At 28.2% G+C, this 25,243-nt stretch overlaps 1 pseudogene; it reads left to right on the top strand.

The window, feature by feature from the left end:
• Positions 1–1,270: 1,270 nt before the first annotated feature.
• On the top strand, positions 1,271–23,777 carry LOC113367668 (annotated as a pseudogene).
• The last annotated feature ends 1,466 nt before the right edge of the window (positions 23,778–25,243 follow it).

Here is a 25,243-nt window from a genome sequence, read left to right as displayed (position 1 = left end):
ACGGTTGAAGTTTTGCAAATGGCCGCCGGCTTTTCGACCATAAATTTGTTAATAAAATATGATTTAAAACGCCCTTGTGTTAAAAAAAAAACGTGTAAATTCATCAATATTACATATACTTATAATTAATTACAATAGCAATATCAATTATTATCGAATAATCAATAAATTTCTGATTTTACAATTTGAACTGTCAACAAAATGGATGCCGTTGCGAATGTTCAAAAACATCAACTTATATAAATATTAAATATGTAATGCAATTGTGTTAAAAAAATGTAAATTATTAAAACCTACATGTACTTCAATATACTATATAAGTATAACAATTATTATTGGAATTTTGCAAAATGTTAATAAATTCTTTGAATTGACAGTTTATCAAAATGGACGCCGGTGCAAGTTATTAATTAAACATCAACGTATACATATAAATACTCAATAATGCAACTTGTGTTGAAAAAACGTGAAAATAATCAAAAACCACATGTACTATATAAGTTATAACAATTATTATTGGATTTTTGCAAAAATTGTTCATAAAATTCTTGATTGAATTGACAGTTTATCAAAATGGACGCCGGTGCTTTTAATAAAAAATCAATAGTAATACAATTATTTCAACGAATTATGTACGAAACTTGTAAAGTATCAAAAAATATTTGGACTTGTAATTGATTACAATAATAACTTTTATACAGTTAAATTTGTAAAATTATAAATGAACATGAGAGTTAACAATTTCAACTGTCAAAATGGATGAAAATTTACACTTGTGTTAAAAACTATTTTAGTAATATTAATTCTCAAAAATTAATACTCGTACAGTTATATTTATTAAAACTTGTGATTAATTATTAAAGCAATTTTTGTTGTTAGTAATAAATATATTAAATAATAACAAGTATAAATTGTGTATTGACAGGTTGAACTGTCAAAATGGATGAAAAATAACAATAGTGTTAAAAACTGTTTGTGCTGTATTTATAAACATTAAAAGTTAGGTGTTTGATAACATATTTAAATCGAGTTATTTGCTAAAAATTTTGATTGAAACAAAAAACTGAACAGGGGTGTTGTAAACTATTAGTGATTTAAAAAAAAACATCAAAAGACTTTGAAATTAACATAGTTATACTGCCAAAGCTTGTAAATACCCATAGTGATCAATTGTTGGACAAAATGCTATACAATAGCTCCTAAAATTTTGTGATTACTCTGACCTTTATTCTGTGTCAAATTACCCCTGAAAAACTTTATTTTTCTCACCATGTACGGTCTTCAGCACCATTTATACCGCCACCAGGCAACCCCCAAAAGTCCAGACTCCGACAATTCCCTAAATGGTTCTGATACCTATTTGCATGCCCTATATTGCGATGATATATCACGAGAAGCCGAAGACAGGCACAAATCTACCCTTTATGACTACAATAGGCACAATTTCCAATTTGCCAGTCAAAGGGTTAGAAGACATACTTATAATGAGAGTAAGATTGTGTACGGGGATTGGAATAAAACTGTTCCGACAGTTTTGGAAAAAAATCTTGGTGGTAAAAGTAGAAGGCATTCCACGAATGGTACTGGTGGTGAAGCCAAAACTCCGAGTCCTACGAATGATGGTTGTTACAGGTATGGTAGCAGAAGGCATTCGACGAACGATGGTAAAATAAGTCCTGAAAGGCGCGTTTGTCTAATGATTCAGGGGTTTATTCGATGCGTAGACCCTCGAATGAATGAGAGTACTGTAAGTGCCTCGGGTTTACGCAGAAGTTCCTACGAATACTCGGGTTTGCGAAGGAACTCCAACGACTCATCTTGTGGCAGTCCTCATTTATACGATATACACGAAAATTACTTCGATTCCGGTTCAGATTCGCCCAACCAAAGCTTCACCAGCCGGCAAAGTCCCGGCCTGGACGACCTCACAATATCCTCCTTCAGACGAAACAAGGTCCTTCAAGAACAATCGGCATTTGCCCAAAGACTGGCAGCCGAAGACAACTCTTTATCGGCTTCGCCCAAATCCAGGAACGGCAACAACCATCACCATCATTCCATCCAGGAACTGGTGAGGCATTTTGGGAAGAAAGTCAGGATTTTTAAGAGTCTTGGTTGCAAAAGCCCGGAACAGAATCGGAGCGCAATATCGCTGGTAGTTTAGGAGGGACTTCGCCCTTGAACGAATCTGCACAGTGGTGAATTCAGATCTAGATCGAAAAGTTTAGATGTCGATTATGGGAGGAGCTTTTGACTGATGATTGTGATACTACGTATAAAATTTATGAAAGCATCTTGCAGGAAGGTATTGGATAAATGATAGATAATAAAGGATAATGACTCGTATTTAGTTTATTTTTTTGTTGGAGCGATCTTGTACAATTTTTTAACAGTGGTCAATGCAAAGGGGTTGATACTGAAAATTTAGGATAAAATAATAATATTTTTACAATTACTAAAACTTAGCACGAAGATGTTAAAATAGTTTTTTGGCGCAGAAATAGGAGATAAATTGTCGAAATATTAAAAAATGCATCAGATTGAGTTTATTTATTTATAGAGTTATTTTATATATTTTTTAGAAAAATCTAAATAAGGTTTATTTTGAACTTTTTTTTTATATATTCATATTTATGGATTTATATTTATATTTAACTATATTCATAACAAGATTAGATATTTATAAAAATATTTATACAGAAAGGATAAAGGGATAGATTTTTACTTATTTTCAATTTATTTTTCAGAAAATATACTAAAATAGGTTTTATTTTTCGTTTACATTTTTACTTTATTTTTATTGTTTTTTCAATATTTTTTTTACTTTCCGGATTTTTAATCTATTTTTTTTAATATTCGTATTTAATTTTACATATTTATTTCGATATATTTCAAGATTTTTTTATATTTAGTTTCAATATTTAGAGTATTTTTAATTATTTTATATAGTTTAATTCTTTTTATTTTTAATAATAAAATTCATTTTTATATTTTTGTATATTTTAATTAATTTATAATTTAATTATTTTTATATATATTTATTTTAATATTATTATTTTTTATATTTTTTATTATTTATAAAAACATTTGTTTTTTTTATTTTAATATCTTAATTTATTTTATTAAATATATTTCTAATACTTTTAATTATTTCTGCCTTTATATTTTTATATACTCATACTTTAATAAATTAATTACTTTTATATATTTATTTTTAATATTTTATTGATTTATTTATTTTTAATTATTTTCATTAGTTTTAATTACTTTAATTTTAATGTTTTAATTATTTTTACATATACATATTTGTAATATTTGAATATTTTATAATTATTTTTTAATATTTTTATTTTCATATATTTTTATTTTATTCTTTTTATTATTTTCAATCAATCATATTTTCAATTTATTTTAAATAATTTTATTCATTTTTATTAATATATATTTTTATTACTTCTATTTATTTTTTGTCTTTATATTTTTATATATTTATATTTTTAACAATTTAATTATTTTTATATATTTATTTTTAATTTTAATTATTTTTAATTATTTTTAATTATCATTTTTATCTTTTTAATATTTTAATTTTCAAATATTTTTAATTATTGTTACATATAAATATTCTAATGTTATTATATCTTTATTTTTTAATATTTTTATTTTTATATATTTTTATTTTCAATTTTTTTTTATTGTTTTCAATTATTCATATTTTTATTATTTTAATTTAAACATCATTTATCATTTATTATGTTTATAATTTATATTCTATACTTCTCTTTATTTTGTAAATTGTATTGATTAATACTAAATTTTATATATATATATATATATATATATATATATTTATATATTATATTCGAAAAAGTTTCAAAAATAATCTTATTTGAATACTAAGGAAAATCTTTGCATTGGCTACTTATATTATTATTTTTAATCCTTTCTAAAATATTTTTAACTTTATATTAATTATAAACTCGTATTGCTTTATAATTAACTATATGATTATAAAGCCAATATACGAAGTCTAATTAATTATTATTAGGTAATTTTCACAATTTCACAATACAATTAATAATATTTTAAGAATCTTTTTTCCCTTATATTGGTGGAGCGATCTTGCACATTTTACCATCGACACAAAATTTCTTATAAACATGAATATTTTGAATTAACTATATGCCATATATATTTATTTTCTATTGATTTTTCCCAGGTGCGCATATGAGAAGGGCCTCTCAAGAGTTGGAGAGGCGTCGGGCGTCTTTGGGAAGTGAGCGGGCCTGGCGAGCCCTAGGCCCCGTACGGAGCCCCTGGATCCACATCACGCTGCTATTTTATTCAGGGACTCTCGAGGGTAAGTGGATCGAGGAAAATATAATACATATATATAATTAGGGTGGACCTTAATATGGGCATTTTTGAATTTTCTAGTTCCAGGGGCTCAAATGCTTCCAAATTGATAAAAAAATCTTCTATAAGTTTTAACTATAATTTTTTGGAAGCAATAAAATTCGAAAATGTCCATATTAAGGACCACCATAGTATATATATATATATATATATTATATATATAATATATATATATTCGGAGTCTAAGATTGAAATGTCACATAATTCTTGAAGCAGTTTTCAGCATTTGTTCAAATTTTACGAGAAATTTAAAAAGCGATGGGATCTTGTAATTGTAATTTTTTAAGAAATGTTGATGCGCTATTTAGGAACCACGTGTTTGTTTCGTTCAGGGCCGTATTGTCAAATCGTTTGTTTGTGACTCCGTCGTTATGCAATTGCAAAAACAACCCCTCGTCGAATCTTTTTTAATTACGCCCTCCACAAAGCATAGACATACCTATAATTCAAGAACATATATCAATGGTTGCCATTAATTATAATAACAGAATTGACGTCCATCCTAACCAACTAGCATGTCATTTATACCAGAAAGACCAGCCGAAAAAAATAATATCTGGAGACCTAATATATAGTTTAACAAACTATTATACTTCTGTACAACATTTACTATTTATCTACATTTTATTGCTTTTTCCCCATTTGTTTTTTCAGTTTTTTTTTATTATATTAGCTTTAGTAGATATGCCACTGGGGGTATCTACTAATTTGTAAACAATCAATTGTAAACAACTTGTCAGCATTCACTGCTAAATGTAATTATATTTATAGATTGCAGAATAAAATTAAAATAAAAAAAACGTTTTCTTCAGAATGTAAAATTTTAGGGTTGAAAAAATCTATATTATGGTTTAAATTTTTAATATGCTCGGTTAACATGGTCTTGAATTGTTTGGTATATTTAGAGTTATTTTTGTGTTGATGAAAAGCGTTTACTCAGGTTTTGGCTAGTTTCTCCAATATAAACGAGTTCACAATTAGAGCAATTAATCTGATATAATAAGTTCTTGAGACGTATATATATATATATATATATATATATATATATATATATATAACTGATCGTTTACAACAATTTTATTATTATTCCAATTTCTGGCGGTCAAATTTAGAGCCGTTCTATCGGTTTAAAAATAGTTTCCTCCGGTAGGAAAGTGTTGGAAACGCTTTTTGTTCATTGCCAACCGATTCCCGAATTCCCGACAGTCAAAACAAAGTTGCGGCAAACAGATGCCAATCAAAATATTGGCCAATGGCCAAAAGGCAAAATTGGCGATAAATACTCAATTGGGGTAAATTAGTACATATTCTAATTATAATAAATTGTTAAGCCGGTCCAGCTGTAACAAACGAATGATAAATGGACATTTCATATGAATTTTGTGAAATTTTCAACATTGTATTTATAAAATAATTTTTTAAAATACTGATTTTTTACTTTTTTATATCCATTATTTCTAATCTAATTATTTCTACATACAATGTTATGTGGCGCCGTCGCCACCGTTCTGTTTTTATCATACGTGACACGACTACGTAAACTTTTCATCGTCTTCGAGTTCATGTTAGTTTCAATAATATTTGTTAATTTATGCGGAAAATTATTTACACATTATTGTATCATAACATACATTCCATTGTAAAAATAAATATTGTTATTCTTGTGATGGATCAATTGCGTTTCGGCACAAAAAGCACAAACATTATCCGGATTTTACATTACACTTTTTAGTATTATATACGCATAGGTTCAAATTTATTGATTAAGACATATAAAGTCGTCGCTATAATAATAATTATACATTTAATATAAAATCTTACATAAGTTTGACAAAAGCTGAAATAATTTTTTTTATATTGTTTATAAATAAACAAATTTTTGTCAGCGTTTTTTTTAGCTCTGAACAGTTATGATAACATATATGTATTTATTTTAGTTACTGATTTTAATTACTAAAGTATAGCAGGATAATTAGTTAGTTAAAATTAACTTCATTTATTACATTAATTTATTATTTATTATTGTATTTATGGCAAATGGTTTTAATGATAATTTTTAATTTTGTTACAGTTGCCTGTGGCTGATCCGTTCCTGGAAAAAGTCAATTTGTCAGATTTAGGTGAGTTTTTCATGTTTAGTTATATTTATCCATATATTAAGATAGTCTTTAAAATGGATATTTTCGAATTTTTTTGCTCCCAGGGACTCAAATGGTTCCAAATTGATAGAAAAAAATTATCTGAAAGTTTCAGCTTTTAATATTAACTTTAAGATAGTCCGCACTCCAGCCAAAAGTTTCTTATTGAAATAACATGGAGAAATTACATTCGTTTTTTAGAATTTTCTAACTTAGTAATAAGCGTATGAAAAGTTAGAATACGTGTAATGTTTTATTGAAAATTCGACGAAAGAAGATCTCTTAAAATTTGATGTTGAATCTATTTACTTAGGAGATATTCGAGCTCAAAGTTTATATATTCTCAATTTGTATGAAGTTCTTAAATAGTATTTGTGGTAAAAAAATTTATTTACAAAATATTGAAAAATCAAGTTTGAGTTATTGAAATTAAGTGCCGGTTTTTAAATAAAAATAAAATCTTAGTATACGTATATATTATACATTAAACGTAAAACCGGTATGAGCATAAAACGTCATTAACCTGAAAGGAGGGGTAGGTTCTGGTTCAAAAAACATTCGATTTCTATTGATAGGAAGATGTGCTGATTAGTTTTTGACAAAGGCAGTTCGAGCCGTTTCGGAGATACGGAGCAAAGAGTACAGAAAATAGAAATCGTGTTTTTGAGAGTACGGAGCATACGATTTAAATGATTCAAAAAAACATTCAATTCGTAATGATGGGGAGAAGTGGTGTTTAGTTTTGGCAAAGGCATGTCTAGCCGTTTCGGAGATACGGGGCTAAATGTGCAAAAAATGACTTGGGTGTGCTTTGGGTCAAATTTCTTTACTAATTTTTAACAAAAATATTTTTGCTCAATTTTTTTCACAAATATTTAATTCTAGTACGGGTAGTTTTAGCAACTTGCCTTAAGGCGCGATGCCATACACCACTAGTCTAAATTGTTTCAGGACAGTTAATATCAATACTATTACCTCGTTGACGTTGATTTCTGGGACACCCTGTATACACAAGTAACCTTCGCATAACACGGTACTTTTATAACACGGATTCGCTCTAACATGGTTTAAGAATTGAGACCATCCCCCTCATAACACGGTACTTTCGGGTTCGCATAACACAGTTTAAGAATTGAGGAAAGTTTCAATAAAATAAGAAATATTGTAAAACCCATGAAAAGCAAACTTTATTTAATCTAAAATTAGTAAAATCGCCGTACAATAGCTTAATAAATGTGTTGAAACTAGTGCAAAAGATAACTAATTTGATGTACATTATTAGAACGCGTACGTTCTATCTAAAAAAAAATCTAGGATTATCCGAATAATGTATTAAATAATTCTTAAGCAATTTTTTAAATAAAATGAGTATAAAAGTTTATTAAGGATTACTTTACATGTGTTAAATATATAAATATTATTTTGCTAAAAGCAAGTAATCGCGAATATATTTTTCTTTGCAAAAAATAATGCACGGATCTAGAGGTAGTATAGAAAACTGCTCAAAGGCTGAGGATATCTTGCAAGTAAAGGATCATGTTGAATAACACTTACTTGTTAATTATGACGAAAAAATCATATAATTCAAGTAATGTATATTACTTCTAAAAAAATTAATAAATCTAAAAATATTTATTATAAAATCATGATATGTGGCATATTTTTTTTAAATTCTTGTAACGTAACCCCTGTTTTTGTACTAGTTCTTTGTCCCTTATAACACGGATTCACATAACACTCTCGTTTTCTGGAACGTAACTACCGTGTTGTAGGGGGGTTACCTGTGATTTACTGACATATGCGTGCAGTATGGTTTTTCTCATCCAAGTCTCTGATTTCAACATTGTTTTTACTCCTAAACATATATCCGAATGTGTGTATTTATTGCCATTTTATATTCGTGTATTGCGTACGCCCATTGAAGCCAATTTGGCGTCCGAAATCTATTTATATTCCTCTCAGCTGTCTCGCAAAAATTTACCATCAGCCATTTGCTTGCTATTTAGTACCGACGATGTTTTCAGTCGAGTCCGCACGAATAAATGAAATAATAATATTCTTATATTAAATGACATGTGGAAATTTAAATATAAATATTAATATAAATTTTATATGTGTAAAAAATAGTGTCGTGTTAATAATTGGTATCGGACGAGCTTGCTCTGTTATCTTTGGTACAGGATAAGAGAGCGAGAACAAATTTGGTACTTTGGTTATAGGTTTTTGGTAATTTTGTTTTGGGTACGTTTATGGGTCTATTCTCGGATAATATAGCTAGTTATCAAAGTAATACAACGTGTCATAACATTTTTATATGTTAAATCATATTTCCTTAATGTTGAATGTCAATGTGTTTTTCGAACTGTAAAAAAGTTCTATCGATGGTGTTTTTTTTTAATTTATTTATTATTCATTTATTGACTTTGTATACACGTAGGTACATTAGTCATCATACATTTATAATTAATCTTTACACTCTTATTTTATTTGCTTGTATATAATTGTACAGTGCACCATATATCCTTTTCTTTGTCAATAATATTATAAAATTGGTTGCGAGGGAGATTTTTTTCCTTACGAATGTTTATTTATATAGTTGATATTGATACTGTCAACGGCTGCAAAACTAACCTCCAAATAGCACAAGAATCATTTTGTTCACAAGTGCACTTACCAGTACCTATAATTTTGTACTTCTTGAAGTTATTTTCTTACAATTAGAATTGCCATATGTAACTGAGAATTACTACTACACTTATTGTTAGAGTATCATTTTGTACGAAATTAGTGTAAATCCGAGAATAGGTCCATTAATGTATGATAAGAAAAATCATATTAATATATATTAATAGTAACAGAATATATTTTATTTAAATCTATAAAAATTACCTTCGGAAATGAATTAAAAAACCGATAAGTCTAATTTAAAACACCTCTTATCTGACAACACTACAATCATATTGGTAAAAAATACTTTAGGATATATTTTATATATATAGCCTACTTAATTTTTAAGACACGTTTATATCAATTATTGTATTGAGCAAATTTGCACATTGAGCTTGGTATCTCCGAAACGGCTGAATCTGTTTTTGCCACCACGTCTCCTTATCATTACGAATTGAATGTTTTTCTGAATCATTCAAATCGGTTGCTCCGTTCTCTTAAAAACTCGATTTCCATTTACTGCACTCTTTGCTCCGTATCTCCGTAACGACTGGATCGGCCTTTGCCAAAAACTAATCAGCACATCTTCCCATTAGTAGGAATCGAATGTTCTTTGAATCATTCAAATCGGTTGATCCATGCGCCCGAAAACGATGAAAAATTGCGGACAAACGCCAAAAAGTTCAGAAACATTCAAAATGTGAAGATATGCAAAAATTATCATTTTCGATTTTTGGCCCATTGCTATAACTACCCTATTTATTAACGGTTAGTTAATAAATTATGTTTAACAAAAGTTTTTAAAAATGCTACTATTACATAGGTATATTTAATTTTAAAATTAATACCACCACAAGTTCAATAAATCTTTAGACATCACTTCTAATTTATAACGACATTATTTTAGTACCTGTTGCCCAAAACTAATTATTTGGCGTCTTTATTGACTTTAATTGCTTGACACCGGTCCAAAATGTGTAAAAATCAATCTAAAATGTCTCTTAGAGTATATTAAAATATAAATATAAACACCAAATACAAGTATTCGTCCTTGATCATGAAGTAATAATAAAAACTTAAAAGGTCAAATATCGAAAAAAATGTAAATATTGGTCGACCACCATTTTTTTCCATTTCTATTTATTTAAAATAAATATAAACCTAAAATACTTGTTAGTTGTTCTTAAATATTGTATTATTTTACGATTAAAATAATAAAGAAGTTCAAATATACAAAAGAAAACAGTCACAAAAATAACACTCTTTTTCCAAATGTTATATGGAAAACCAGCATCATTTTTTGCATCTTTATATAAAATAAATATAATTCTAGAATACAAATTGTGCATAAATATTACATCAATTTTGAATTGAAATAATAATGAAAATGTAAAAGTTCATATATATAAAAGTGATATTTCCAAGCGACATGTTGCCATTTTTGATAGCTGTCACAAAGGGAAAACAATTGTTAGAAATGTTAGACGAGCAGCTGGTGCATCTAAATGCAGAAATATATGTTTTTTGTAATAATTTTCCCTTTGGATTCTTTTTGAATTTTCACATTGCTTGAATTGTCCAACGTCTACATTTTTATTCTTGGTTTTTGTCCATCAAAACCTTCTAGTTTTATAAGTATGACCCAATTACTTTACCAGGAAGTAGAGTTCCTTCTTCTTTTCATCTTTTGAGATTAATATTTAATTTGCTAGTTAGTAGAGTTCATTTCATCTTCTAGACTGCTAGTATTTTATTTGGCTTCTTGTTTTGAGATTTTATTTACCCTCAGTTTATTTTCACTCTGTATCAGATAGAGTTGTTTTTTAAAGGACTAGATTAATATTTAATTCACTTTTCAGCAGCATTTCCTATTATTATTATTATCTTCCTTCTCGTGTCGAGATTCAGCTTGCTCAGTAGTAGAGTCCTTTTTAATTTTGTATCAGATTCAGTTGGCTCGTCAGTTGCGTCCTATTTTTATCTTCTAGGTTGATTTTTAATGTAATGAATAGTATCATCTTATTTTTCTTCTAATATCGAAATTCAGTTTGCTCGTAAGTAGAGTCCTTTTTGGATCTTAAAATTTACTGGTTAGAAGCAATCTTTTTTTCTTGTAGAAATTCAGATTCAGTCTGTAGAATTCCCTTATCATATTGTACAAATTTTTGAGTTGTCAGTTAATAGAATCCTTTTTTGCCTAAAAGTTTGTCCGTAGATAGAATCTTGTTTTTATTAGGTCAGAGGCAAATTGCTCGTCAGTAGAGTCTCTTTGTATCTTCTACGTTGTTGCTTAATTTGGTCGTTAGTGGAATTTGTCTCTTTATTCTCGAAGTTATTATTTTTTTAATGAAGTTTTTTGTCAGATGTATTTTTTCTATCTCTTAGTAATTTTTTTGTTGCTCTAGTCTATACATTTAGTTTGCTCGTTAATAGAATCCTTCTATTATTTTCTAGTTTGCTAACTAATTTTCTTAAGTATAGAATTTTCTTTTTACTTCTCATGGCGAGGGCCAGTTTTCTCGTTAATAGAATTCTTTTCATCATCTTAGTAACTTTCTATTCAATTTAGTTCTTACAATTAGTAATCCTATTTTATTAGTCAAAATTCAGTTTGCTCATTAGTAGAATCCTCTAATCACTTTGTTGCTTGCAAATTAATTTTTTTATTTGTTCAATAATTTCATTCTTGTCTTCAGATTTAGATTGCTCATCAGTAATGTCCTTGTTAATCTTCCACGTTCGTATATGTTTTGCTCTTTAGTAGAGTCTTCCATTTGTTTGTCAGTAGAGTCCTTTTTATCTTACACGTTGAAGTTAAATTTTCTCTATAGTAAAGTCTTTCTTTTGATTCTTCTGAGTCTTCTAGCTTAATATTTAGTGGAATTCTGTGTTTATCTTTTTATAAAAATTTAGGAATTCACACACAACTGACCAATGTTATGGCAAGGCCATGTTACACTCCAACTTGCATACATTATGCTACTGAATCTTACTGAATACTGTCTAAATGTCGTGTATTTGCTGTGCGTTCAGGCGTTTTACGCATAAACTGCAACGTCACTCGTATGTTATGAAGCTGAATCAGAAAGACCCTGTTATCTAAGATCGTTTTATTTTGACGTTTGTGCGGTTTCTGGGTTAGGTTTTTTATGTGACAACCTGAGAAATACGTCTGACTGCACAGCAACCGCATGGCTTTTGTCAATATTTAGTGTGGAAAATTATTCATAACATGGCCTTGCCATAACATTGGTATGTTATACAGCATCGGTCCCTCAGTTTCCTTGTTTATCTTCTGCGGCGGTACTTTTTTGCTTTTTAGAACCTTATCGTTTATTTTGTTTGATTCAGTTTGGTCGTCAGTAGAGTCCTTTTTTATCCTCTACATCGTCATAAAAATTATTTTATTTAACATTGTCCTTGATCTCTATTGTCAGTACTATTTATCCTTGGTTAAGACATTTTCCAAGAAGTACTTGAGGTGATAATTCACATATTTTCATTTCTTATCATCCTGAGGGGCACATTCCTTCCATATATATATATATATATATATATATATATATATATATATAAGAAAATAACTCTGTTATTATTTGTTGTATATATAATTTTCCCATAAAGTTTTCTGGCACCAAAACAAACAACATGTTTTCTGGTTTCGCAATCGCCGTTAAGTGTCAATCAGGACACTACTGTCTCATACAGATTCTGACGAATATTAATCTGCATTGGAATTTTTTTATTCTAAATATACAAATAATGTAGATACTATTTGTCCATCAGTAAGATCCTCAAGATACAGTAAAGATTCTCTTCTTACAAACTAGTAACAACTTCTTCTCTAGTTTTATTTGATTCCTTTCAAATTATAGCAGTGGCTTATCAATTAAACAACTATCTATTACCCCTATTACCATTATTTTGTGATTTTCCACCGAATTCTCCTCCGAGATGTCCAAAAGGCATGCTCGCCCTCTGCTTCTACGGATCAAGCCGGACGTCTAGTCCTCGGGGAATACCCTAAGGACTCGAATTTATTAAAACTAAACAATATAATATTATACTAAAATATTATAAAAATATCGTGTACCAGGATGAAGGAATTCATCCTCGGAACGCCATCAAGGAATTCGAAAGGATTTCGAACGCTTGGAAGGCGAAAGTCGCTGAATTGTTGATACAAGGTTGATGTAATGGAAATATTAAAATTAATGGTATATTTGTTTAAAAGGTTTTTTTGTATGTGTTAATTTGTTTTGTTTTTTTTTTGTTGCAGAAGAAGATGAATGCCAGATCTTCGTAAAGTTCTTCAGGTTCCACAAGTGCTACGACTTGATACCTACGTCTGCTAAATTAGTTGTTTTCGATACCCAGTTGTTAGTTAAGAAGGCTTTCTTCGCTTTAGTGTACAATGGTAAGTGATACATACATATATATATATATATATATATATATATATATATATATATATATACTAGCAAACCCGACGAACTCCGTTTCGCCACCAGATGGTTTCGTGAGAAAGACGAAGAAATTTTTTGTTTGTTTTATATTTGAAAAGGAAAAATTTGATTTTATTACACAACAGTAATGAATTTATTTCGATTACAAAAATGAAGTGCTTTTTAGTTGAATTTCTCTAAGAAAATGAAAGCAAATTATCCGTTTCATTGAAGTGCTGCTCTTTGATAAACCACATTTTTTGTTTTTTGGTCTGACGTTAACACAAATATTAGGTAGATATGAAAATGGGGTTTTATAGTACTCAAAATAAGCTTTAAAATGAGTACTTCTGCGTGTAAAATGAGTGAGCTACTATCATGCAGATAATACACGCATACAATATTTTTTGCATTTAAAGCAAATAGTTTTTGAGCGCAATTACCACCAAAATTAAAAATAATCGTATTCCCTCTAGAATCAACTTGGTTTAAGAGATCTTGACGGATTCTAGAAAATACCATAACTTTAGTGCAAGCGATTTTCAAAAAGCTCATGAAATTTCATGAAAAAAATCTATTTAAAAAAATAAAAGATGCGTATAAAGGTATATAAATGAAAATCCAAGGTCTTTTACTGACCAATTATTGCTTTTTATTATTTTTCTGTTACACGAATATTGATAGTGTCAAACCAGAGTGTCTTTCGAGTCCTTCAATTCTTTGCAATTTCAAAATAAGAGAAGTTACGGTAAAATTTATGATAGAGAAAGCTGTAGCTCATTTAATTACCTTTAAAATAGTGTATCACAAGTTCTGATAAAATCAGAATCAAAAGAGTTATAATCCAATTAATGCCGGGGGTGGTGAAGGAGTGCAAATTGTTTTCACTTCTGAATTTAAGATAAAGATTAGTCTATTTCCGACACACGTTTTTTCCTCTCCATTTACTGCAATAATTTTGTTGATCGTAGGTTGAATAGAGCACATGTGAACAAAAATTTGACAAATTAATTCACTTCAAATATGAACTTAAGTAATAATGTATATTGAATAATTAGTGAAAAAATTTAATTTAGATTGTAAATTACTACAAGCCAGTTAAAATATGGTACGTAATTATAAAAATTATAGGCAACATTATTGAAGCAATTATTTTGGTAGAAAAATCCAAGGTGATATTGTACCTATACCAATATATTGTGCTATATATTAATTCTTTCTGAATATGGTATACTTTTTAAAAGACTTTAATTTTCAACACGTGTGTCTTATGCTATGATCATAAATCAGAAAGGCAGACGATGATTTTTTGTGTGATAAATTTGGAAAATCAATGATTTAGTCGTGAATAAACAAAAAATCATTTATTTTTACATCCACATCTACAGGTATGATTGAAGAATTGTATAACCCTTGGCATTAAAATAAATTGAGCTATTGGAAATAAATTTGCAGTGTATAATTTTTAATATACAATTTTATTGAACATTTTTTAATATTTGTTAAATGGATAATTAAAATGCTAACTGTGGGAATTGAGAATAATCATTTTTAACAGAAACAGTTCTACATTTAACATCACTCATATGTTAGTGTAAATAGTAATTCGAAAGACAATAATGATTATTTTTAACTGAACGGTATAAATATTAGTATAGGATATTAAAATAATGCGGATGTGGGTACAGGACAACGTCTGTCGGGTCATCTAGTATATATATATATATATATATATAATTTTTATTATTATTGTATTATATGTATGTTTATTTTATTTTTCAGGAGTCCGAGCAGCCCCTTTGTGGGACTCTAGTAAACAATGTTTCGTTGGAATGTTGACTATAACAGATTTTATTAAAATTTTACAAATGTACTACAAATCGCCTACGATTTCCATGGACCAATTGGAGGAGCACAAGTTGGACACGTGGAGAGGTCAGTATAATTTATATTTAAATATATATATATATATATATATATATATAAATAAATAATTGTATTTTATACTAGATGTCCTGAAGGATCAAGTACCTTCATTAGTGAGCATCAGTCCTGATGCATCATTATTCGATGCAATTAGAACTTTAATCGAGAACAGAATACATCGATTGCCTGTCATAGATCCCAGTACGGGCAATGTACTGTATATATTAACACATAAAAGGATTCTACGGTTTCTATTCCTATATGTAAGTATAAATTATATTCCTAAATATAAATATTACTAGTGGTGTATGGCATCGTGCTTTAAGGCAAATTGCTGGAACTTCCCGTACCGTAATGAAATATTCGAGAAATTTTAAACGTTTTCAAATATATTATTACAAAGACTGTAACTTTCATTATTTTTGCTATCTTGTTGTATCTGAGCAAATCAAATGTCAATCATAAATCAATTTATCTCCAGAACATTAACAAACGTCATTTCATTTCGAATTCAATTTCAAAAAAAAAAGTTGCCTGATTTACACAAAATTGAAAAAGTGCTCCCGCATAGTCATAGTCTAAACGCACTTGGGTAAACATTAGCACCAGAGTGGCGCTCAGACTGTGCTTAGCCTGGGTCATTTTTTGAATTTTTTAAAATTAGAAACAAAATTTTTTTTCCAAAAGCAATTATTTTGTTGAAACAAGCAGAAAGTTCTTTGAATCATTTAAATCGGGCGCTTAGTTCACTCAAAAACTGCCATTTTTTGCACATTTAGCTCTGTATCTCCGAAATGGCGAGTCCTGTCTTTGCCAAAAACTAATCACCCCTTCTCCCAATCATTACAAATTGAATGTTTCTTAGATCATTCAAATCGGATACTCCATTCTCTCAGAAACTCGATTTGTATTTTCTCCACTCTTTGCTCCGTATCTCCGTAATGGCTGAATCTGCCTTTGCCAAAAACTAATCAGCTCATCTTTCTATCAATGGGGATCAAATGTTTATTAAACCATTCAAATCGGTTGATCCGTGCGCCCGAAAACGTGGACGAAAAAATGCAGACATACAAAACAAACCATTTTTTGGGGTATTCCGAAATGTTCAGAAACCAACCCGAAAAAACTAAAAAAATGTACAGCGTAAAACATAACGAAAATTCAAAATTATAATTTGCGTATCGATTGCAATTTTCTGATAGTAAGAATAAAGCTACAATATTTTGGTGTAAGTATAAATTATAGATAATTTTATCAGCTATAAGTTTGCCAAATATTGCAACTTAATCGCATAATTAGTTTTTGAGTTATATCTAAAAAAGTAAAAAAGTGTCCAAAGTAAAACGTTGCAAAGCCCATACGACGAGTTCAACAGACTTCTGGATTTTAAAATTGAACTTTGATTACAATTTTTATATAGTAAGAATAAAGATACAAAATTTTTGTGTAAGTACATGTTATAGATAATTTCATTAGCTATAAGTTTGCCGAATGTTGCAAATAAATCCCATAATTAGTTTATAAGTTATGGTTAAAAAAGTAAAATAAGTGACCAAAATTGCTATACTCATACAAAATGGATAATGTTTAACTTGAAACGCATTTTACTGAAAAAGTTGTAACTGTAGAAGATTTTGGTATAAAAACAAGATTTACAGAATTTAACTAGCTATAAATTTGTCTCGCAATTACATCAGACTTATAGTTTCTAAATTCTGTTCAAAAAAGTACAACAATGTCCTATGGTTGTTGTATCGATAAATCTGAAAACGTGTTCACAAAGCGTCGGAGACTTTGAATTTGCATTCTGATTGCAATTTTTAAAAAGTATAAGTGAAGATACAAAATTTTTGTGTGAGTATAAGATATAGATAATTTTATTAGCTATAAGTTTGCTGAATATTGCAAACAAATCGCATAATTAGTTTTCAAGTTATAGTTAAAAATTAAAAAAATGTCCGTCGAGAAATGCAAAAATTTTCATTTTCGATTTTCGGCCCATTACTATAACTACCCTACGGGAAGTTAAATATAAATATTTATTATTTATTTATCTTTTATTCTTAGATTACTGAGTTGCCCAAGCCCTCCTACATGCGAAAGACTCTTCGGGAGTTGAGGATTGGAACATTTGACCAAATCGAGACTGCAGATGAAGACACCAGTATTATTTGTGCTTTGAAGAAATTTGTTGAAAGGAGAGTCTCAGCTTTGCCAGTCGTGGATGCTCAAGGGAGATTAGTGGATATTTTTGCTAAATTCGATGTCATTGTAAGTAAAATATAATTATTAGTACATGTTGTTATAAATATATATTCTAATTGTTTTTTTGTACAGAACCTTGCAGCTGAAAAAACCTACGACGACTTAGACGTAAATTTAAAAACAGCCAACGAACATCGAAATGCCTGGTTTGAAGGTGTACAACGTTGCACCCTGGATGAAACTCTGTACACAATCATGGAAAGGATTGTCAGAGCCGAGGTAAAATAATAAACAACTATAAACTACAGTAGAACTCCAATTATCCGAACTCCGACTATCCGAATCGCCGATTATCCGAATCACTTTCAGAAAAAAGTTGTCCAAAAAAAAGTCTAAGTGCGCTATTATTCTCCCACCAGCAAAGCCAGTGTAGGCACATTGTTTGTTTTGATTTGACGGAGATGTTTACAAACAATGATTTTTATTTCTAAACTTGTACATGAGTACATTTTATTTATATTTAAAACATGTGAAAATGTCATGTTTCTTTCATTTAATTCAATCAAAAAATAGTGCAATATCAAAACGTAACTTTTTTTCTTTCCAATGGCAATTTTAAAAAAAACTCTGAATATTTGATTATCCGAATCGGTCCCGGTCCCCATTAATTCGGATAATTGGAGTTCTACTGTATAACAAATCACAATTCTATATTCAGGGCCGGATTTAGAAATTTGGCGCTCCGGGGCACTGACAAAAATGTCGCCTCATCCCTGAAATTTTACGAACTTTCGAACTTTTTTTTAAAGCAATCGCGCTGCTTCAGCTGCGTAGGAACAAAATATAGAAGCGCGTAAGCGCCGCGTCGCAGTCTAACGGATAAACAATGTTACAGAACGCATATAAATGTAAACAAAATGTATACTTATTATTATAATATCTTTAAAATATCTGATAATTTAATGTGCATATGTCTTATGATCAAAATCTTATTCTTATAGTCTTATTTTCAAATTTTTTTATTGGATCATCTAAACCATTAAACCTGCCCCCCCCACAAATTTAAGCAGTTATTTATTTTGTAATTTTTTTTGAGTGATATTGGACGCTTTTTTTCTCAAAAACTGAATTATCATTTTTGGCATTTTGGCCCGTATCTTCAAAACAGTTGGACCTGCCTTGGCCAATAACTAATCAGCACGTCTCCTTATCAATAGGAATTGAATCATTTGAATCGGTTGATCCGTGTTCTCGAAATCGACTTGAATAATTAAAAAATATTAGATTTGTATTGATGGGGAGACGTGCTGATTAGTTTTTGGTACAGGCAATTACGAAAAATGGTAATTGAGTTTGGATATTTCTTCTCTGAAATAGCTACGCAGTGCGACTGCTTTACAAAAAGTTCATCAATTTTCAATTTCCGAAAAATTTCAAAATACAAAAAACGTGCTTTAAAAGTCTTTTTTTTTCATTTTTCAAAAAATTTTAAAGCTCTTTATAAAATGTAATTTTCAGTACGGGATGTTTCAGTAATTTGTCTTGAGGCACAGCTAGTGTGAAATTTTGAAAAAATCGATTTTTGTTTTTTTTTCATATTTTGGTAGATTACACCTTTAAAAATAACATATTAAGATTTCAAATCGATATCTCAAATAGTTTTTGAGTTACAGCCATTTAAAAATTATACATATAGTATATAGTACAACGATCATCTTATCTTTAAACGCGTTTTTCTCGAAACAGCATTTTACGAATTTGCTGCAGTGATTATTCAAAAACGAATGATCCGATCACTATCAAAATTTGTTTACATGTTCTGTATATAGTTCTCCGTAAAATGAAGTATCTATTTTTTGATCGGATCAAAAATCGAAATTTGGCAGTCGAAAAACGACCAAAATTTTGGGTAAAATTCGACTTTTTTTTTTAAAACACTGCCATTTTGCCAATTTTTGATTTTTTTTTTTATCGTAGTTCACTTTACAGACAATATTATCTAGAACGAGAATTTTTTTTTTTTTTATTTCATCCACGTAAAAGGCCGGAATCACTGCAGCAGTTAAGGGCCTATTTTTTGTCGCGCCGTTGGATATCGACGATAACTTAAAAAATATTTAATTTTTTTCCTCAAAAATTTTACTATGTATTCTTAAAGCATGTATAAATATATTTCTAAAATTTTGAAATGATTGATAAAGTAGTTTTTGTAATATAAATTCCCAAAAATCACCTTTTTTTAGGCGGTTACACTAGTTGTGCCCCTTAAGGCACAATGCCATGAGTCTCTAGGTTAAATTTTTTTCGACGCTATAAGCTTGGAAGTGCACAAATTCGTCAATTTAGGAGGGCTCGAGAACTGAAGAACATATTTTTGTTAAACTTTCAGCTTGTTAATGGATCTTTATAATAGGTTGTCAAATATCTCCCTTCCGCTTTTTTGCTCTTGGTTTATAATACAAAAAGGCGGAAGGGAGATATTTGACAACCTAATATTAGCCAAATTGCCAAATTTGATAACTTATTAACCAATTTGATAATTTACGTTCGGAGAGGGAGGCAAGGCAAAATAATAAATTTTAGTTATCGGTTATTTCAACCCAAATTTTGCATTGCAATCGTATTATGTTTTGTTAATTATATTTCTTGAAATAAAAAATGTTGTTAAAAAAAGTTGATTATATCGTATAGAATTTTTTTCTCACTGTCCAAATTTTGCCGCCCTGGGCAGTAGCCCCGATTGCCCCTACTGTAAATCCAGCACTGTCTATAATATAGAATATACATAATATAGAATATAGACTCTATATTATATTTCTTTTACCCAGGTGCACAGGCTAGTAGTGGTCGACGAGTCAGAGAAAGTAGTCGGCATCATATCTTTATCAGATTTGTTACAATATTTAGTACTGAGGCCGAGTGAGAAGAAGTCGCAGGGCGATAAGAGTAAACAGGAGGAGCAGGTGCAGCAGGATGGGGAGCAATTGGATGTCGAGATGAAGGAAGACCAAAGTGTTGGTTCGGAGGAAAACGTTGCTGCCAGTGGTGGAGACAGTGAAGAGAAGAAAGAAGTTGAAGTCGACGAAGGTGATAAGGTGGAGAGCTGTTTGGAGGTAAAGTAATTAATTTGTAATATATATATATATATATATATATATATATATATATATATAATAGGTTGTCAAATATCTCCCTTCCGCCTTTTTGTATTATAAACCAAGAGCAAAAAAGCGGAAGGGAGATATTTGACAACCTAATATATATGTAAACCTCGTTTCACGATGTTGGTTCACGATGGACGCCCAAACTACTGAACCGATTTTAAATTTTATTGGCTCAACGTGTGCATATATATCTAACTTAAGTTATAGGAAATTTTGAAAAGTAAATTTAAAATATAAATATATAATTTTTATAAATTTCTAAAAATTTTGACAGAAAATGGCCAAAAAAACAAAACACTAAAATGACAAATGTCAAAATTTATGGAAAACTCGAGAAAAAAAGATTTATGATTTTTGAAAAAAAAAATTTGACAGTTCAAAAAATAAAATTCAAAAACATGTACATATGTAGAAATATCCAACATTTAAATCCAAATTTGATGAAATGCTATATTCAAAATCACTGTTAATAGTTTTAAATCTAATTAAAAATCAATGCTTAAAAATTTGAATAAATATTGACATGTAAAAAAAATTAAATGTCCTTTGTCAGTACTTATGAAAATAATTATATAAATAGATTTACGATTTAGATTTAATTGATTGGCTTACCAAATTATTTTGGAAACCAAAACTTCATCAAAACATTATAGATCAGAGATCACAATAAAAAAGCGACATATTGAATTTAAAATTAATCGTAAACAAAATTTTGACATTTCACAAAAAAATGTTTAACGACTTACTTCAATAAGAAGCAAATAAATTAATTATTCCAAGTTATGTTATAGGCAATATTGCCAAGCAGTTTATAGATACAAAACATTATTGTAAAATAAATATTATCATATTATATTAATTTTGGACCAAGAAGGAAATATTTTGACATTTTTAAATTTAGTGCATATTGCATATATGAAATTGATATTAACTATTTAAATTAAATGCAAATGTAAAAAATCTGATATTTATATAAAAAATTTATGTTTAGATAAAGATACTGCGTTGATTGAGACTAAAATCTAATTTATTTATTAATTTTAAAAAATGACACAAACAAAACGCTATGATGCGAGTGAATTAATTAATTTTGGGAGCATGAAATGTCAAATAATTTTGAAAATTATAACAAGTTTTTAACTATTTGTCATATCCATATCGAGCACCAAAGTAATAAATAATACTTATAAAATGACATATTATTTATAGACAATATTTAATGCATATTTTAATATTTTTTGACATTTGCTAATTCAAAATAAATTAAAAATAATTGAAAACAATGTCATAAATCGGATATTTATGGAAAAATATCAAATCAATAAATTTATGTTTCACTTGATTTCAAATAAAAAAAAAACTAATTCCTATGCCAAAATAGATAGTATATTCATCTAAAATTATAGTCTAAATATCACAATTTTGTTAAATGATCATCCAATATTTTACAGTACGAAAATTGATAAAAAAATTAATAAAAATGCCAAAAATCAAACATTTTATAGATTTGAACTCGGATTTCTCAGAACTTTATCTATGTTAGTTTCAGGGATAGTATGAATATGAATTTATAGTCGAAAATTTATATGATAATTGATTAAAACATTATAGATCACAATAAAAAAGCGACATATTAAATTTAACATTAATCATAAACAAAATTCTGACAGTTTCAAAAAAATGAATTTTTAACGACTTCAATAAGATACAAATAAATTAATTATTCCAAGTTATGTTATAGGCAATATTGGCAATCAAATTATAGATATAAATTATTTCATATTAAATTTCGACCAAGAAGGAAATATTTTGGCATTTAAACATTTAGTGCACATTGGATATATGAAATTGACATTCTATATTTTTAAATTAAATGCAAAAGTAAAAAATTTGATATTTATTAAAAGTATTATATTTTTAGATAACGGTACTGCGTTGATTCAGACTAAAATCTAATTTATTCATTGATTAAAAAAAATATTTCACTATTTGACATAAATAAAATTAAAATAAACGGAACACTAAGATAATAAAAATATAACATTATCATTAATATATCATGTATATTATAAGAACTTCTGCAATGCGGCAAAATATTTTTGATGGCAAAACAGTGTTTGCCGGGTCAGCTAGTATATTTTTATATATATATATATATATATATATATATATATATATATATATAATTAACAATTTTTTCCCCCAGGCTACCGAATCAAATCAGCCTCCCCTCAACGGTGACGATGTCTCCTCCGAAGATCCTCAAATCGACACCAAATCACCATCTGCTATTCTACAAAAGCAAATATCGTCCTTCGAGTCTGAGAATTCAGACGATGCATCCACAAACGCTGTCAACTATTCTGCCCTGGACGACAATACCAGTTCACAGGACGAAGAACAAGAAATTTTAACCAAAAGTTGCAAATTAGACCAAGGTATATTGGAGCACACCAAAAATAATGGTCATACCATATTGGAATCGTAAAAGAATGGTAATGTTGATTTTTATAAGGAAGCTTAGTATTTTTTTTAATTTAATTTAGTTTTAATGGCAACAACAAGATGAAAGGTGGTGCTTTTTGTTGTTTATTTAGTATTTGTTTATATAAATATGATTTTGCTGAAAGTAGGAAGCGTGAAAGGTTATTATTTAAGAAACAAAAGATATATATGAATTTTTGTCTAAACAGCTGTTGGGGTAGAATTTAGAGCCACATATAGTTTTGTCTTATTGGAAAATAATCTTAATAGCATTTTTAACACAAATCAGTTTTTATTTAGAATGAAATATACATAATTATATTCAAATTAGCAATTATAAACTTAATGTGGTAAATTAATTTAATTGATTGTATTATTAGTATTGACTAAAGTGCAAAAATTAATTGATACAAGATATTTTATCAGTTTAAAAGTGAAAAAAAATTACAAAGTTTAATATAGAAGTTAATGATTTGATTTTATTACACATTTTTTTGCAAGTGAAATTTCACTAAAAATTTGTTATCAAACTCAGAATTTTGAATTTATAAATCAACATAAGATCTAAATTTATTAAAAATTTGCAAAAAAATAATCTTATTAACCGAGTTATAAATTTATAAAGTAAAATTTCCAAGAAGATAAATTTATTAAAAGAATTAAAATTTTGAATTTATAAATGCAAATTGGATATTTATATATGTGGCTTTAAGTTCTATCGATGCATATGTATAAGTTTATACAATTTTGAAGATTTTTATGCAATTGTTTAAGAAAAAATGATTTTGCACAATTGCTTCATATTGTAACAAGCTTTTTGATACAACAGTTTAGTATATAGATATACTTTATTATATATATATATATATATATATATATATATATATTATAATTATAAACAAAGAAAATTCAACAGTCAGACATCCAATTATTGAAAAAAACGTGTTTAAAAAATGTTTAATAAGTCTTTCATGCGTTTCGAGTCCTAATTTTACTCTTCTTCAGGTAATAAAACTAAATGCAACATAAAAACTATAATATAATATTTTTATTTGCTAAATAAATGGCTAAAATATTGTGCTAACCATCAAAATAAAAAATAAAATACAACAAATAATACATTCTAAAATTCATAACAAAAATATGATACAGTATGTAAAAAAGCTAGTGAACTTACAGAATTATAAAACAAGCAAAGTTATATATAGACACGTAGATAATTAATAATAATAAAACATAGAAATTTTTTTGCAAGGAATAAAAAAATAATAAATTAAATATTAACTCTTTTTTTCAAAAATATGACTGTTCTGTACAAATATTTTGTCTTGAGTGTTTTCTAAATCATAACAACTATTTTATCATATAACAAATAAATCATATAACAAGTTTTCTACATTTAATTTTATTTTTATTCTTGTCATTTTATACATTATTTTTATATCATTTTTGTAGATTTTTTTGTTTAATTGTGCATTTGTAATTTTGTAAGTTTGTTAGGTATATATATATATATATATATATATATATATATATATAATAATTTTGCTGGATATTTATTTATTTACACATATTGCATTCTCATAGTGTTATATACTGAAGAAGAAGGCTGAAGGATTTATCAAATTTATTATTATTATATACTTATTTTTTTAAACATAACTCAGAAGTCAATTTTCGGATAAAATAGAAATGCTATAGTAATGCTATGTTACGGGTCTATATTTGTATGAGTTATTAGTAACAAACTGTCGAAAATCTTTGTTTTTGCGTTTTACTCGAAAAACCTAACTCTTGT

Source organism: Ctenocephalides felis, unplaced genomic scaffold (genome assembly GCF_003426905.1).
Source record: "Ctenocephalides felis isolate EL2017-DRISC unplaced genomic scaffold, ASM342690v1 CF-g0.4_SCAFFOLD_01170, whole genome shotgun sequence".
NCBI lineage: Eukaryota > Metazoa > Arthropoda > Insecta > Siphonaptera > Pulicidae > Ctenocephalides > Ctenocephalides felis.
The sequence above is the reverse complement of the archived record's forward strand: the minus strand, read 5'-3'. Positions and strand labels throughout refer to the sequence as shown.